Here is an 18729-nt window from a genome sequence, read left to right on the forward strand (position 1 = left end):
TCTGACTTACTTTACTCTGTATGACAGTCTCTAGGTCCATCCACCTGACTACAAATAACTCAATTTTGTTTCTTTTTATGGCTGAGTAATATTCCATTGTATATATGTGCCACATCTTCTTTATCCATTCATCTGTCGATGGACACTTAGGTTGCTTCCATGTTCTGGCTATTGTAAATAGAGCTTCAATGAACATTGTAGCGCATGACTCTTTTTGAATGATGGTTTTCTCAGGGTATACCATCTCAAGTCTTCTGAGAGGTTTTCCCTGACCTCCCTGCTCAAAAAAGCTAGCCAGTGCCCTTTCCAGGTGTGTTCTATCACACACCCTATTTCTTTCCTTGGTAACACCCATCACCATCTGCAAGTATTGTGTCTCTTTGCATATTTATTATCTGTCTCACCCTTAGGATACGTGCTCTGTGAGATTCAAGTCCATACCTGTCTCACCTTTACCGCCTCCATCCCCAGCACACAGCACAGCACCTGACTCAGAGTAAGCACTCAAAAAATAGTTGTTAGTGGAAGGAATGAAATGGAAATTAACTAAGATATGGACCAAGATTGATACAGAAGTATTGGCCTCAGTTTTACTTATAAATAGCACACACAAAAAAAGAGGAGGCATTATTTCAGTGTCCAACAGTAGGAAACATTAGGAGACAGTCCATTCGTACTTGTAATTTTCTTCAGATTATTAAAAATTATAATTATGAAGATTTTAATGGAATCGGGAAGATATTATGCTTACATGTTTAAAAAAGAACATGAAATAGAGAAATGCAAATCAAAACTGCAATGAGGGGCTTCCCTGGTGGCGCAGTGGTTGAGAGTCCACCTGCCGATGCAGGGGACACGGGTTCGTGTCCCGGTCCGGGAAAATCCCACATGCCGCGGAGCGGCTGGGCCCGTGAGCCATGGCCGCTGAGCCTGCGCGTCCAGAGCCTGTGCTCCACAACAGGAGAGGCCACAGCAGTGAGAGGCCCGCGTACCGAAAAAAAAAAACAAAAAAAAAAACTGCCATGAGGTATCACCTCACACCAGTCAGAATGGCCATCATCAAAAAGTCTACAAACAGGGGGACTTCTCTGGTGGCTCAGTGGTTAAGACTCCATGATCCCAGTGCAGGGAGCCCAGATTCAATACCTGGTTAGGAAACTAGATGCCACATGCATGCTGCAACCAAGAGTTCACATGCCGCAACCAAGGAGCCAGCAAGCTGCAACTAACGAGCCCACCTGCTGCAACTAAGACCTGGTGCAACCAAGTAAATTAAATAAATAAATATTTATTTAAAAAGTCTATAAACAGGGACTTCTCTGGTTAAGAATCTGTGCTTCCACTGCAATGGGCATGGGCACAGTTTCGATCCCTGGTCAGGGAATTGGGGTCCCACATGCCATGCAGCATGGCCAAAAACAAAGTCTACAAACAATAAATGCTGGAGAGGGTGTGGAGAAAAGGGAACCTTCCTACACTGTTGGTGGGAATGTAAATTGGTACAATCATTATGGAGTACAGTTTGGAGGTTCCTTAAAAAACTAAAAATAGAACTACCATATGATCCAGCTGTCCCATGTCCCATTCCTGGGCATATATCTGGAGAAAACCATAATTCAAAAATATACATGGGGCTTCCCTGGTGGCGCAGTGGTTGAGAGTCTGCCTGCCGATGCAGAGGACACGGGTTTGTGCTTCGGTCCGGGAAGATCCCACGTGCCGTGGAGTGGCTGGGCCCGTGAGCCATGGCCGCTGAGCCTGCGCGTCTGGAGCCTGTGCTCCACAACGGGAGAGGCCACAACAGTGAGAGGCCCGTGTACCGAAAAAAAAAAAAAAAAAAATGCACCCCAGTGTTCATAGCAGCAATATTTATAATAGCCAAGACATGGAAGCAACCTAAATGTCCATCAACAGAGGAATGGAGGGGACTTCCCTGGTAGCACAGTGGTTAAGAATCCACCTGCCAATGCAGGGGACACAGATTCGAGCCCTGGCCTGGGAAAATCCCACATGCTGCAGAGCAACTAAGCCTGTGTGCCACAACTACTGGGCCCACGTGCCTAGAGCCTGTGCTGCACAACAAGAGAAGCCACCTCATTGAGAAGCCTGCACACCACAACGAAGAGTAGCCTCCCACTCACCGTAACTAGAGAAAGCTCACGCGCAGCAACAAAGACCCAACGCAGCCAAAAATAAAATATAAATAAATAAATAAATTTTAAAATGAAAAAATAAAAAACAGAGGAATGGATAAAGAAGATGTGGTATATATATACAATGGAATGTTACTAAGCCATTAAAAAGAATGAAATAATGCCGATTGCAGCAACATGGATGGACTTAGAGATTGTCATACTAAGTGAGGTAAGTCAGACAAAGAGAAACATTGTATAATATCACTTATATGCAGAATCTAAAAAGAAATGATACAAGTGAAGTTATTTACAAAACAGAAACAGACTCACAGACTTAGAGAAGGAACTTCTGGTTACTGGGGGGAAGGGTAGGGGAAAGGAATAGTTAGGAAGTTTGGGATTGACATGTACACACTGCTATATTTAAAATGGATAACCAACAAGGACCTACTGTATAGCACAGGGAACTCTACTCAATATTATGTAAAACCTAAATAGGAAAACAATTTGAAAAAGAATAGATACATTTATATGTAAAATAAAGTAAAATAAAATAAAATAGTGGCAGAACCAAAAAAAATAAAATGTGGTACATATATACAATGGAATACTACTCAGCCATAAAAAAGAATCAAATAATGCCATTTGCAGCAACATGGATGGACCTAAAGATTATCATACTAAGTGAAGTAAGTCAGACAGAGAAAGACAAATGTCATATGATATCATTTATATGTGGAATCTAAAAAAAATGATACAAATGAACTTATTTAGAAAACAGACTCACAGTTTCGAAAACAGACTTGTGGTTACCAAAGGGGAAAGGTGGAGGGGAGGGATAAATTAGGAGTTTGGGATTAACAGATACACACTATTATATATAAAATAGATAATCAACAAGGACCTACTGTATAGCACAGGGAACTCTATTCAATATTCTGTAATAACCTATATGGGAAAAGAAGCTGAAAAATAATGGATACATGTATATGTGTAACTGAACCACTTTGCTGTACACCTGAAACTACCACAATATTGTAAATCAACTATAATGTAAAATAAAAATTAAATTAAAAAGTAAAAAATAAATTAAAAAGAGCATGAGATCCAAATGTGAACATGTGCTATGACCTCAGCTCAGTTAAAAAAGGGAGGGGAAGGTTTTATAGAGAAAAGATTAGAAAAAATGTATTAAATTTACTTAATATTGATATCCTGTGATAAGTGGGATCACGGGTGATTTTTTCCCCTGCTTATTGCTCGTTTTCTAATTAAAATATAGAAATAGTATTTGAAAACACAATTTTTTTTTTTTTTGAGGTACGCGGGCCTCTCACTGTTGTGGCCTCTCCTGTTGTGGAGCACAGGCTCCGGACGCGCAGGCTCAGTGGCCCTGGTTCACGGGCCCAGCCGCTCTGCGGCATGTGGGATCTTCCCGGACCGGGGCACGAACCCGTGTCCCCTGCATCGGCAGGCGGACTCTCAACCACCGCGCCACCAGGGAAGCCCTGAAAACACAATTTTAAGGAACTTCCCTGGTGGCACAGTGGTTAAGAATCCGCCTGCCAATGCAGGCCACACGGGTTCGAGCCCTGGTCCAGGAAGATCCCACATGCCACAGAGCAACTAAGCCCTTGCACCACAACTACTGACCCTTCACTCCAGAGCCACAACTACTGAGCCTACGTGCCACAACTACTGAGCCTGCGAGCTGCAACTACTGAAGCCCACGCACCTAGAGCCCGTGCTCTGCAACAAGAGAAGCCACCGCAATGAGAAGCCTGCACACTGCAAGGAAGAGTAGCCCACGCTCACCACAGCTAGAGAAAGTCCTCGCACAGCAATGAAGACCCAATGCAGACAAAAATAAATTAATTAATTAAAAAGAAACACACAATTTTAAAAAAGCTAAAGCATTTGATAAATACGTGTTGAATGAACAAACAGAGAAACAATACTCTTATGTGGCAGTGACCGACATAGAACAATTAAATAAACTTTGGCCAAGGCATAGAGTGTTAGCTCTAATAATGGTGACCAACTCTAGCTAATATTTATTGAGCATTTGCTAATGCCTATTTTACTAATTTACTTCATGGAATTCTCCAAAACCACGCTATGCGGTAGGTATCTCTGATGTCAAGAGTAACTGAGCAGCCTGTCCAAAATCACCCAGCTGGTAGCAGGCAGGGGACTGTCATAGGCAGGAACAGAAGGGACATTTGGTCCTGCGCCTGACTTCACATTCATCAAGGTTTCAGATTTAGACCTTTGACGTTATTGCCTAATGAGGCTATACACAAAGTCCCAAAAACACACTGACAAGGAAGTAGCCTGGATTTTAACAATTGTGTCCCCTTACCAGCCCACACACCTCGAGGGGCTGTGCATTTACCCTTTATAATTGTATTACATTATTCACCTGTTGAATATGTAATCCTTTTGCATTGTAGTTTCTTCCCTCTTGTGTTAAAAGTGGTCAGTTGTAAAAAGAAAACTGTTAAAATATACCATAAATGCTGTGTCCTGTTCGCTATTTCTTAATTTTTTAATACACTCAGAAACTCCAAAACTATAAGTTGACCTGAGCCTTTAACTTCTGAAAGACCCTGGCATCAGGATTTGAACACAGGCACCAGGATTTTCCTAGATAGATCTTCCAAATTTCCTAGACAGACACTCAAATGTATAACCTGAGTAAACAAATCTGGGGATCTATAATCCCCAGATCTGGTGCAGGATTAACCCCAATTCGTCTCCAAAAATCAAGGGACGTCATTCTCAAACAGGAGACTGGAGTACAAGAGGGATTTTAAAAAAGTAAACCCACATCATAGAGACAATAAAGCAGATTTTTTGAAAAGAAAAACAGCAGCCCTCATATTCCTGCTCCCAGCTAGGAAAGCTTTGTCACAGGTCAGGCTCCCTCAGTAAGGGCTATTTTTATAGCCAGTTTTCAAGTTGGTGCTGAAGGAATTTGGCTGGGAAACCTCTTGACACATTTGAAATCTCCCCTCAGGCTGCCTCAGCTTGAGGCAAGGCCAAGCTTCTGTGAATCAGGGCACAAGATGTGCTGCCCAGTGACTCGTGCACACTCCAGACAATAAAATATGAGGACAATGATGCCCATCCAAAGCTGTTTGTGACATAAAGTGCAGGAAACATGAGGGTGAGATTCCCCCATGCTTGGCTCTGAGGTGCCCAGGAAGTTATATGATGATTCTAAAGGAGCCAGCTCCTTTGTTTTTTAAGATTTAAGCAATATCAGGCACATATGTAAATAAAATGCAGATTATGTAAATAAAATTTCCCCAGCAAGTCATTGCCATCTATTGTTTGTACAGTCATCTTTTAACATTTTAAAAGGATGTCCTGTGTTGGACTTCCCTGGTAGCACAGTGGTTAAGAATCCGCCTGCCAATGCAGGGGACACGGGTTTGAGCCCTGGTCAAGGAAGATCCCACATGCCGCGGAGCAGCTAAGCCCATGCACCACAACTACTGAGCCTGTGCTCTAGAACCCGCGAGCCGCAACTACTGAAGCTCACGCACCTAGAGCCCATGCTCCGCCACAAGAGAAGCCACCGCAATGAGAAGCCCGCACACCGCAACAAAGAGTAGACCTCGCTCACCGCAACTAGAGAAAGCCCGTGCGCAGCAACCAAGACCCAATGCAACCAAAAATAAATAAAAATAAATAAAACTTTAAAATAAATAAAAAGATGTCCTGTGTATATCTCCTTCTTGTACCTAGTATATGCCTTTCTGAAGAACTGGATTGTAGGGGAGCAAAACTTTTTTTTCAAATGCTAAATGTTAAGTATTGTCCGGCCAAAGATAGTTTATCTTCCTTTCTCGCAGGCCTTTAGTAGACGCTCCTACCAGTGTAGAATTTGGTTTTTCCTCATTTTTTAATCTGTGACTTCTAGTGTCGTTTCCTGGTCTCTTATCCACCTTCAGCCTTCTGAAACGTTTTGCCTGAAGTCAGGGCCCACCAGGATTGGGTTGAAGAGAAAGGATATTAATGTGTTGGGGGTGGGAAGAGGAGGTGTAGAGATGGAAGTTAACCCAGGGCAAAGAAGACTGGTGCCTTTAGTACTTGTTGTCACTGCCTGGAAGTCACCCAAGTCTGATATGATGATGATGATACAGTTGATAATAACAATAGCTGACATTTACTGGGCTTTTGCTCCTCCCCAGTCATGGTACAAAGGCTCTACAATAACTAGCTCATCGTTCATGGAACCCTCAAGATGATCACATAAGATTGATTGCTCTTCTTATTCCCCTTTTACAGATGATGCAGAGGCTTATAGTGGACGCAACTCGCCCAAGGTGACATAGGGAGCATACAGTAGAGCTGAAGCTTAAATTCACATGCCTGTCCCCATGTTGCCCGGATAATTTACTTTACCCAACAATCGACTTAATGCATCAATTTCTATGAGTAGCCATTTTTAAAAAAGCAAACAGGTGTTGCAAATTTAATTCACTATAGTTAAAGAGCCTACCAAATAAGGGAGGGATAAATATTTCCCTGCAGAGCTTCTCGCTGAAATAGAACTCTTTGACCTCTTTAGTGCACTGCTATATGCGTTACTGAAACTGAAACGATCCCTTCATCCCATGCCAAGGAGGCAAACGCAGGCTTATTCTGGAAGGTCTTCTGTGCTACAATGATTGAAGGTCACTCTGCTTGGCCTGGGTGTTTGGAACATCCCCCAGGCATACCACCTCTCAGGGGACCCTCCTGCTGGGCCCCGGAAGAAGCTTCTCAGTAAAAGCATGACTTGAGGTGGCTTTTGGACGCAGGGGAAGCAGATGGCCGAGTATGACATCACCTGGGGTAAGGGAAACAGAAATATGAAAATAATAGGATTGTAAGAAAATAATAGCCTAATCTCCAAATCACTGGCTAGTGTTTGGGAAGTGTTTATTCCTAGCAAATACCAGGGATGGAAGAGAGCTAATAAAAGACAAAGCCTGAAAGAAAAAAAAAAAAAGACAAAGCCTGGCCTTGAGCTCCCCAGTTTAAACTCAGAAACCACCTTTTTCACCATTTTGTTAAAATAATAGTGACTACTTACTGGGAATTTTAATTATATTTATTTCTAACTGCCACCCTTCTTCAAACGCTGGGAGGTAAATATTATCAAATCCTGATTTTTGCATATGAGGAAATTGTACTCAGAAAGTTTCCTGAATAACTTGCCCCAGGCCATCCAGCTGGTAAGTAGCAGAACCTGGTTTTAAACCCTGGGCTATCTGATGTCGAAGAAAACATGAAAACCACTTGAGGGGCATGTAATGGAGGAATATTTTTTCTGGTCAGTCCATAAAGTACCAAAATGATGTGCTTCTAGGGACACTATCAACAGAGTGAAAAGGGAGAAAATATCTGCAAATCATATATCTGAAAAGGAGTTAACATATAAAGACCTCCTACAACTCAACTTCGGCAACAGCAAAATATACAACTCAATTAAAAAAAAACGGGCAAAGGACTTGAAGAGACACTTCTCCAAAGAAGATACACAAATGGCCAATAAGCACATGAAAAGATGCTCAACATCACTAATCATTAAGAAAGTTCAAAACAAAATCACAATAGGATACCACTTTACACCAATTAGGACAGCCGTTATAAACAAACAAACAGAAACTAACAAGTGTTGGCCAGGAATTGGAGAAAATAGAACCCTTGTAAGTTGCTGATGGGCATGTAAAATAGTGCAGACACTGTGAAAAACAGTATGGAGGGTCCTCAAAAAATTAAAAAATAGAATTACCATATGATTCAGCCATTCCACTTCTGGGTATATGCCCAAAAGAATTGAAAGCAGGAACTCAAACAGGTATTTGAGCACCCATGTTCATGGTAGCATTATTCACATAGCCAAAGACAGAAGCAATCCAAGTGTCCGTTGATGGATGAATGGATAAATAAAATGTGGTAAATCCATACGATGGCATATTATTCACCCTTAAAAAGAAAGGAAATTCTGACATATGCTACAATATAGATGAACTTTACAGACGTTATACTATGTGAAAGAAACTATACACAAAAAACATATACTGTATGATTCTACTTATAGGAGGAACTTAGAGTAATCAAATTCATGGGGACAGAAGTAGAATGGTGGTTGCCAGGGCCTAGGAGGAGGGGAGAATGGGGAGTTACTGTTTAATAGGTGTAGGAAAAAAAAAATAAGTGTAGAGTTTCAGTTTGGGAGGATGATGAGTTTCTGGAGATGGATGGTGGTGATGGTAGAACAACAGTGTGAATGTACTTAATGCCACTGAACTATACACATAAATGGTAAATTTTATGTTATGTATATTTTACATCAATTTTAAAATGGTAAAAAAAAAGTAGAGAAAGAACAAGTCGTAGGAACTATTACTGTTCTCTACCTAATAACTCTGCCTTCCTAATGTTAACACGAAGCAAAAATAACAATCTCTAACTTAAAAAATAATAATTTAAATTATTTTTAAAGTAATGAATAATGGATTTTTCTTATGTGCTATTTATAGAAATACTTTTTAGATTAAAAAATATTGCTGGGCTTCCCTGGTGGCGCAGTGGTTGAGAGTCCGCCTGGCGATGCAGGGGACACGGGTTCGTGCCCCGGTCCAGGAAGATCCCACATGCTGCGGAGCGGCTAGGCCCATGCGCCATGGCCGCTGAGCCTGTGCGTCCGGAGCCTGTGCTCCATAACAGGAGAGGCCACAGCAGTGAGAGGCCCACGTACCGCAAAAAAATATATATATATTGCTAACACCAGCATCAGAATAGAGTTTGGGAAAACTGCTGGAACCAAATTAACTGTATTCAAACTTTCTGGAAGACAGAACATATGAATAAGAGTGGTAGTTTATACTAACATTGTCCAACATGGTAGCCACTAGCCACTTGGGGCTATTGAGCGCTTGAAATGTGGCTGGTTCCCATTGAGATATGATGTAAGTAAAATATACACCAGCTTTCAAAGACTTATTACCAAAAATAGGGTGTAAACTATCTCATTAATAATTTTTGCATTGATTGTATGAAGTGATAATATTTTGGATATATTGGGTTAAATAAACTATATTGTTAAAATTAATTTCACCTGTTTCTCTTTACTTTTTCTTTGTTTTGTTTTTTTTTTTGGCCGCACTGTGTAGCTTGTGGGATCTCAGTTCCCCGACCAAAGACTGAACCCAGGCCCTGGGCAGTGAAAGCATGGATTCCTATCCACTGGACCACCAGGGAATTCTCTCTACTTTTTAAATGTGGTTATTTTCTCTTTACTTTTTAAAAGTTTCAAATTATATATGTGGCTCAAATTATATTTCTATTGGACAGAGCTGTGCTAGATAAAGGATAAGAATGAACTTTTATTAAGCACTGCCTAAGGGATGCTGACACTGTATCTGGGCAGCTCTAGAGATACAAGCTATTCCTGGGGCCTTGGCCGCTCATCTGCAATCTCTGCTGAGAATTACCTCCCAGGGTCTCCTCACAAGACCCAACCTTTCTAACCTTCAAGGCCCAAATGAGATCTTGCATTCAATTTATCTTTAAGACCTGACCCTATAGAATTATCTTAACCATTCCTTTTGACACCTAAGTGTATTAAGTCTTAACTCCCCTATCAAGCCGATGTGGGTGGTTTGTAAGATTTTTGGTGAGGAAACACACAACAAGCACACTATGTCTTCTACTAGTCTATACACACAACAGACATCAACAATCAATCACAGCACTATACCCACAAAAGACATTAAGAATCAATCACATGGACTTCCCTGGTGGCGCAGTGGTTAAGAATCCACCAGCCAATGCAGGGGACAGAGGTTCAATCCCTGGTCCAGGAAGAGTCCACATGCTGTGGAGCAACTAAGCCCGTGCACTACAACTACTGAGCCCTCGTACCACAACTGCTGAAGCTCATGTGCTCTAGGGCCTGTGTGCTGCAACTACAGAAGCCCTTGCACCTAGAGCCCGTGCTCTGCCACAAGAGAAGCCACCGCAATGAGAAGCCCCTGTGCCGCAGCTAGAGAAAGCCCTTGTGCAGCAATGAAGACCCAATGCAGCCAAAATAAACACATTAAAAAAAATCAATCACAGCATATTTGCCCTCCAAGCCCATTCAAGGTCTTATTATTGTTTTTAATACAGAGCTCTAGGCAGCCACTACCCATTGATCAAAATTGTCATGAGAGAAAAAACCTATTTGTCAACCCTGTAATAGAGTCTTAGTGAATAAGATTGACAGAGTAAATTCAGCAAAGAAGCATATGTTTAAAGTTTTCTCTCTTTGCATCATAGGCTATATAACAAAAAAATGAGACCAATAAGTGGATTTTATTAATAGTGTGTCTTTAGCATGCTATTGTTGCCTGACACCAGGTATATGGGTAATGCCCATATGTCTACTGAAGACCAGGGAAGTTGTAAAACATGTTGTCTGTCTTTTTTGGGAATCTTTTTAGCAGGTCCATCATTCCCTCTCCAAGTAGGTACTGAACAAAAGGTATTGGCATTATATACCACGTCAGGGTCTCCAAAAGTGAGTTTCACAGAACACTAGTTCTGTAATTCTCTAGGATGCTAATAAATATTCAATGAAGAAATCTCTAGTCAAATAAGTGAGAAGCATTGGGTTTATAAAACGTTAAAATGATTTATTGTTACTCTCCAAAAAGAGGATCTAGTATGCTCCCCAATTTTTCTGATGTAGAGTCCCATTTTCACATCTTGAGGAGCTACGTTCTAAGAAACATATTTTAGGAAATACTGTTCCAAAGATTAGCGCTGATGCTTTGTTTTTGAAATAGCTCAGGAGAGGGTGGGAGGGAGGAACATTGATGCTAAGAATCACCGTAGTCTTTCCTTTATTTTCAAATTTATTTCTTCGAACCCGGGCATTTGTTGCCATCATTTAATTGATGGTTAACTGGTGATAGATGAATCATCATGGTTATTTAGAGTGGAAGACAAATAAGCCATGGCCTGATCCACCCCCTTGAGTTTGCTGATGAGGAAACTGAGGCTCAGGGAGATTAAGTGCCCTAGCCAAAGTCACGAAGCATATCAGTGTCTAACAAATTAGAAAGCTAAAAAAAAAAGGGGGGGTAGTTAAAATATGAAGTGGCCCAGAACTATCACCTCCATAATCTCCTGTCCCTTAGACTACCCTCATCTTTCATTTGTTTACTTGGTTTACCTGCAAGAGAAAATTACATTTTGTGGGAGGCCCGTGAATGTGGACACACTCCTTTCATCCAACAGAAATAAAGAAGAGACTTATTACAGCAGAAAGTGGGAGAGAGACTCAGCTCTGTCAGCCTCCCTGGGGAAAGTGGGCAAAGTGAGTATTCATGTTAGAGTTCTTTCTACTCATGACGATACCATTCAAAGAGCTTCTCTGGCTTGGTTTCTAGAGTTCTGGACATAACTTTACTGTTCTGAATGCACAGTGTCCTCCAAACGTGGGCCCAGTGACAAGCAATGGTTAATGGTTGGAGCTGGCCTCTCAGTGGAGAGCTTTGCAGAATTTGACAACTCAGCCGACCTCGGCAATTCAGCCATCCCACACATTTCATGGCTTCTACTCTTGTGCAGCCCAAACAATTTTCCCCCTGGCAAATCTAATCAACACTGACCTTGACTAGCTCAGGGTTTCTCAACCTTAGCACTGTTGGCATTTGGGGCCAGATAATTACCTGCTGAGGGGGGCTGTCCTTTGCAGGACGTTTAGCAGCTTCCCTGGCCTCCACTCACCGGATGCCAGTGGCATCCCCTAACTTGTAACAATCAAATATAGGTCCAGACATCAACAAATGCCCCTTGGGGAGCAAAACTGCCCCTGGCTGAGAACCATGGTTAGATGAACCCAAGGAGGATGACCACCACTTCCAACAGACAGTGAGCTTCTCAGACAAGGGACTCAGGAAACATATGTTAATCATCTTTGTATCTCTCTCCCTGGCACACAGTAGGTGTTCACGCACCAATTCATTCCACAAATATTTGTTAAGCACCTATTATGTCCTAGGCACTCTTGCAAGAGATAGGGATACAGCACTGAACATCAGGTAATCCCTGGCTTCAAGGAGTTTATATTCCAGAGGGGGCAAGATATTAAAAATATAAATAAAAGTATAAATAAGTATAGAGGGTAATTTTAGGCACTAAGGGCTTTGAAGAAAAATTGCAGATAAATATGAAAGAGAGCTGCCTTAGACAGAGTAGTCTATCAGTTGGAATTAAGTTGGTAACAGGATCCAAAATAACTGTGACTTCAACAAAGTTTGTTTCTCTCTCAAGTAGAAGTCCAAAAGCAAGTAATCCAGGGCTGTTATGGCAGTTCTGCTCCATGAAGTCCTCAGGGATCCGTCTCCTTCCATTCTGTTGCTCTGCCATGCTTGGCCTCCATTTCCAAAGTTACCTCATGGTCTGAGATGGCTGCTCCAGCTCCAGCCATCAGTTCACGTTCCAGCCAGCAGAATGAATAAATGGGGAGAAGAAGCTAAAGGCATGTACCAATGATTTTTTAAGGCTGGTTCTTGGATACTGCCACATGATATTTCTGTTTATATTGCATTGGATAGAACTTAATCATGTAGCCATAACCAGTTTAAGGGAGACTGGCCAATTACGGACTCAGCTAAAAATAGGAGGTTCCATTTCTTTGAAAAAGGGGAAGAGTGGATACTGGGGGACGGCTAGAAGTCTGTGAAAGAGATGGTCAGGGAAGGCCTTCCTAAGGAAGAGACGATGAGAAGGAAGGCTGTCATGAAAGAACTTACTGGCAGGAGATGCAGATGTGCAAGCGACCTCAGGTGCCAGTAAGGGGGAAAACAGGTGGAGGCTAGATCACATAAGACTTCTGGGGCATGGCTGACAGTCTGGATTTTTATTCCACTTGCAATGAAAAGCCTTTGGAGGGTTTTGAGCCAAAAAGATATGTTATTTATGGTTTCAGAAGATCACCCTGGCTGCTGTGTTAGGTCAGAAGTGGGAGAGGCAGAGAGATGGGTTAGCAGGCTGTTGGAATAGAGAAAATGGTGGCTTGAATTTACCTATACAGTGCACAAGGCGAGGAGTGATCCCATTTTTCATATAATGCCATGGAATATCGGAGTCAAAGTGCACAGGGCTACCTGAGGGATTTGATATGGGGTGTGATAGGAATAAGAAAAAATTAGAATGTTTTCCAGAATTTGACATATGGCATTGTCATTTATTGATATAGGAAAGGCTTGGGAGGAGGCAAATTTGGGTCAAGCGATCTGTTTTGACCAAGTCAAATCTAAGATACATATGAGATCTCCAACTAGAGATGCCAAGCTAAGAGCCGGAGATGCAAATTTGAGAGTCATCAGCCTAAAGATGGTGCCTTAAGGATAAGTGTGAATACAATGTTAGAGATAATTGGCTCAAACAAAAGGAAAGTTATATGTTTTTAAGCGCAATCAAACAAATTAAAAAACCTAGAATCATCCATCTTAAAGGCCCTCCCTACAAGCCCACTTCGGAATCACCAAGTATGCAACTCTTTGCTCTTGGTCTTCTAGTTAAACCTGGCTTAGCATGTGTAACTAGAAGCACCACTCACAATAAGCCAAAAGCCTTTAACTTTGTTAAAAAGAACCCCAAAGGGCTTCTTCTGTTGTATTTGCATCACATCAATGGGGTTTTCTGATTTTTTTAAAAATTGCAGTTGTGCAATATTTAGGCCACCCTGTAGTTTATTATTCTTTTTAATTTTTAGATATTTATTTATTTGGCTGTGCTGGGTCTTAATTGCAGCACGCGGGATCTTCATTGCTGCTTGCGGGATCCTCGTTGAGGTGCGTGGGATCTTGTGGCATGAGGGATCTGGTTGCCTGACCAGGGATTGAACCTGGGCTCCCGGCGTTGGGAGCGCAGAATCTTAACCTCTGGACCACCAGGGAAGTCCCCATCCTATAGTTTAAATAGGCTTTTTTGGGTTTGCTTGGGGGAGTAACCAACTGATGCCATCTCTACAGGAAAACAAACTTGAAGGTATACATTTGGGAACACAACCAGCTGCTTCCAAGTTAAGAACTGCCGTCACATGATTTCCATCAGACCCAATGCCTAACACCTAGGAGTTTATAATGTAACAATAAAAGTAGTAGCGCTAGATAGCATTGTTTATTGAGCATCATCTATATGCCAAGTACGTTACAGACAGAATTCTAATCTTCACGCAGGCTTGATGGGGAGGTATTATTCTCCCCCATTTTACAGATGAAAATACCAAGCCTCAAAAAGATTGTGTGTCTGACTAAAGAACCAGATCTGCCTTTCCTTAGACTTTTCAAAAAGCCTAATTATTCACTGAGCCTTATTACTTATTGGAGTATCTCACTTAGCTTTCCCATTTGCTCACCTACAAGTAGAAAGCCCCATCTCATTCTTTTTTTTTTTTTCCGGTCAACTATGGTTTCTGGCTTATAATGGGTAATCAAATATTTATTGAAAGAATAAACTAGAGACAAAAATATGACTACACAAAAAAACAACAACTTCATTAAAGGGGTAGAATTGGAATTCTTAAAGAGTGCTGAGATATCACTGAGGCTGGAGGACATTACTTAGCTAGCGCCGGTGGACTATGGCCTCAGGAGTGTTTGGTGTGGTTTCCAAATTCTGGGGGGAAATTTCTATTAGTTACCAATATTCAAAAACTGAGAAATTGCAAACAAAAAAGTCCAGATTTTCTTTTCTTGCTTCCTTTGAAATCTGGCAGCATTGGACCCACATTTTCACAGGTTAATAAGGAGAGAGAGGGGCTGCCCTTGACCCATTTAGATTTCTACCTAGGCCCCTGGAGGTATCTGAATCTGCAACCACAACTGTAAACTCCCTTACTGTAGAAGCAAGAAAACTGAGGTCCAGCACAGTAAAGTGACTTGCTGTGAAGGACACTTACTCCCAGCCGAAGGCTCCTTCTATACCCTGCTGCCCAGGATACACAGGCATCCTGAAAATTCATATTCGTCATGACAACACACAAACACACATATACAGAGATGAGGAAAAAAGCTGACTATGTGGATTGGGTTAATAAAAAAGATCTTATAGGTTAAAAAAATTGCAAGGCAATATAAAATTTCTATTGCCTTTGGTCACAGCGTCGGCCTATTTTAATCTGGACCTCCTTCCACTTCTTTAATAGTAAGTCATGGTTAATATTTATTCCAATTCTGAATCAGCCTTGGTTTCACTTTCTAAATCATTCAGTAGTGGTCTGGTAAGATGTTGAGAAATAATGAAATAAGAAATTGGAGGGTGGGGTGGAGAGAGAGAGAGAAAGAAACAGCTTGTTTATGGGGAGGCCTCCTGGGAGTTGCTATTGGACAAAGTGGTGATTAATAATATGGTGAACAGAATATGACCAGAATACACCCAAATGGTAACTAAAGTGTTTCTTCCTCCCTTACTCGCTCTGTAGGGCCCCCTTGAGGTGCTTTTTGAATTTATTTCCTTTCCCCCAGGTGCTCTCCCCCTCCCCCATTGAAGGGGGGAGGGGGAGTGTCACCAGAGAACCAGAAAACAAAATCAGCAACCTCTGGACCCGGTTCAGTAAATCATTGATCTATAAGTCAGAAAGTTTGAGACACGCACTTCAGATTGCGTTTTTTGTACCCCAGGCCCGGGCTTGTCACATTTTAATGTGCTTATGAGTCACTTGGGATCTTATTAAAGTACAGACTGATTCAGCAGGTCTGGGCTGGGGCCCTGAGATCTGACAGTTCTAACAAGCCCTCAGGCGATGCCAATGGATGCTGCAGGTCCGGAGACCACACTATTGAGCAGTGAGGCCCTAGATAGAGCAGTGGTTTTCAAACTCGCTTGCCCATTTTGAATTACCCTGGGGGATCCTTAAGAACTCCTGATGCCCAAGTCTCATTGCCAGATTCTGACTGAATTAGTGTGGGTGAAGCCTGGGCATTAGGATTTTCAAAGCTTCCCAAGAGAGTGTAGTACGAAGCACAGCTGGGGAAGCACTGCCCTAGACTAGAGCCGTAGTTCTCAAACTTTAGTGCACATCAGGGTCACCTGGAGGGTTTGTTAAGACATTCAGATTGCTGGACCCCACCCTGAAGGGTCTCAGTTGGTCTGGGTGGGGACTGACCGAGAATCTGCTTTTCTAACAAAGTGCTGTCGATGCTGTTGGTCTGGGGATTACACTTTGAGAGCCACTGTCTGTGGGCTGAGAAGGAACACAGAGCTGTGTCACTAAGGGGAGACATTAATCTTCACTTAAGTAAGCACTTAAGGAAGCATAAATTACCAGTGCTTGGAAGTTGCATTGACTGTCCTTCTCTTGCCACCTGGAGAGGACTGTCCACCCATTACATCCAGCCTATGGCCCCTGCTTCATGGCACAAGACTTACCAGCTCTCCAATCTGTCCAATCTATGTGGATGACCCCCTTTGCCATAGTTCAGGCCAGTTGTAACCCTCTAGAATAGAGGGTGGTGGCGTCATCCTCAGAGAGGTGATGCTGATGCAGAGGATGAATGCTGCACCTGTTTAAGCTGCAGATCGCCCACCAAGTCCAGACAGTGGTAGAACATCCACCTTTGCCTCAGGAAAAGCCCATGATCCCATTCCATAGAGATGGTTTAGCTAGCCTGGTTCTTATGTAAAGAGTGGAAGAGCTCAGTTATAACCACAGGGATGCTGAGATGTGGCAGAAGAAGAGAGAATTCTCCTATGGGGACCAGATGGGAGAATGTTCAACGTCCAGGACTGTCCCCGAAAACACTGAGCTCCTTACTCCAAAGAGTTATTTTCCAAATTTAATGTTTTCTCCAGCTTTTTAAATTAAAAAAGGAAGAAAGAAAGAAGCATGCTATAGATTTATAGCTAAGCTTCAAGATAGAGCAGAGGTAAGGCCCAGCAGCTCTTTTTAAATATTCACTTTTATCTTCCCCAAAGAAAATTCCTTTACTTACCTATCTATTTTCTTTCAGAGACATTTTCATAATCAGTAGTCTGAGTTAAATAGCACTTTAAAAAAAATTAAGATACATTTGATATATAACATTATGTACATTTAAGGTGTACAACATGTTGATTTGATACATTTAGGTATTGTGATATGATTGCTATTGTAGCAGTAATTAGCACATCACACAGTTATCATTTCCTTTTAGTGGTTGGAACAATTAAGATCTAGTCTCTTAGCCAGTTTGGTGATCATAATACAGTGTTGTTGTCTACATTCACTATACTATGCATTAGATCTCTAGGATTTATTTACTACTTATTGCAAGTTTGTTTAATCCTTAGAAGAAAATATCCCTAGGGATGTGGGAAGGAAAGTATCATTTATTAAGCATGCACTATGTCTCAGGGATTCCACAAACCTCTTTGTGTTCGTTAGCTCATGTACTATAGTAGAAAGCTCTGCTATCACTGAGATAATGATTGTCTGGAATTTTTGGAAAAAAATTTTTAAGCAAACTAAAGATAAATCATTCTTTCTCACAGAGAAAATGATGTAGACATTAAAGAAGCACGTAGAGCTCTGAATGTATGTGGGCCATTATGCCACAGAAACTTTCTGGACCTTGTACGATGAGCATTAAAATTCCTTCTGAGAGCTGGTTATTTAATCACATCACAAACAAAGTTTTAGCAGTTGCTTCCAATGGTTTTTCCAAGTCTATGGAGTCTCCCAGAGTTAGTGGGTGGTATGGCTAATTTTTGCCTCCTGGCAGACACTTTAAGTATTGTATTTTTTGTTGCTCTGTATAATGAATTATAATAAATTATAATAAATTATACTGTGTCGACCATAAATTGTATAGCAAAATGAAGCCATGTATTAGGCAAGGGACCTATTTTTTTTCTCTAAAATACTATATCAAACATTGGCCTTGAAAATGACTATGTTCTTTCATTTAATAGATATGTTTTGGGAGCTACAACACACCAGGCACTGGGTTTACACTGAAGAACAAAATAGACACGATCCCTGTCCTCAAAGAGCTTCAGAGCTGGCACAAGAAAGAGATGTTACAAGTAAATATACACCCCAAGCTGTGTGTTGAGACTCGTCTCTTTGTTGTGTATATACATCCTCAAGTTGTATATAAGAGAAAAATAACGGGAAGATAATTTATATTGGAAGTCCAGGGAAAATGACTTTAGCTTGACTCTAAAGGATGAGGAAAAAGGAGCTAGGCAAGGAGGTGGTGAGGGGAATAATATTTCAGCTAGAAGTAAAAGGTCCTTGAGGTGGGAAAGAACTTGGAGACTTCTGGGAACTGAAAGAAGAGTGATATAGAAAAGAGGATGTATTAGGGTCCTCCAGAGAAAGAGAATAAATTTTATATATATATATATATATATATATATATGAAGAAATTATGGAGGCTGAAAAGTCCCACAATCTGCTGGAAGCCCATGAAGGCTGGTGGTGTGGTTCCAGTCCATCCTGAAGGCCTGAGAACCAGTAGAGTCAATGGTGTAAGTCCCAGGTGAAGGGCAGGAGAAGATTGATGCCTCAGATTAAGCAGCCAGGTAGGGATCAAGAATTTTCCCTTCTTCCGGGACT

Source organism: Lagenorhynchus albirostris, chromosome 15, assembly GCF_949774975.1.
Source record: "Lagenorhynchus albirostris chromosome 15, mLagAlb1.1, whole genome shotgun sequence".
Classification (NCBI taxonomy): domain Eukaryota; kingdom Metazoa; phylum Chordata; class Mammalia; order Artiodactyla; family Delphinidae; genus Lagenorhynchus; species Lagenorhynchus albirostris.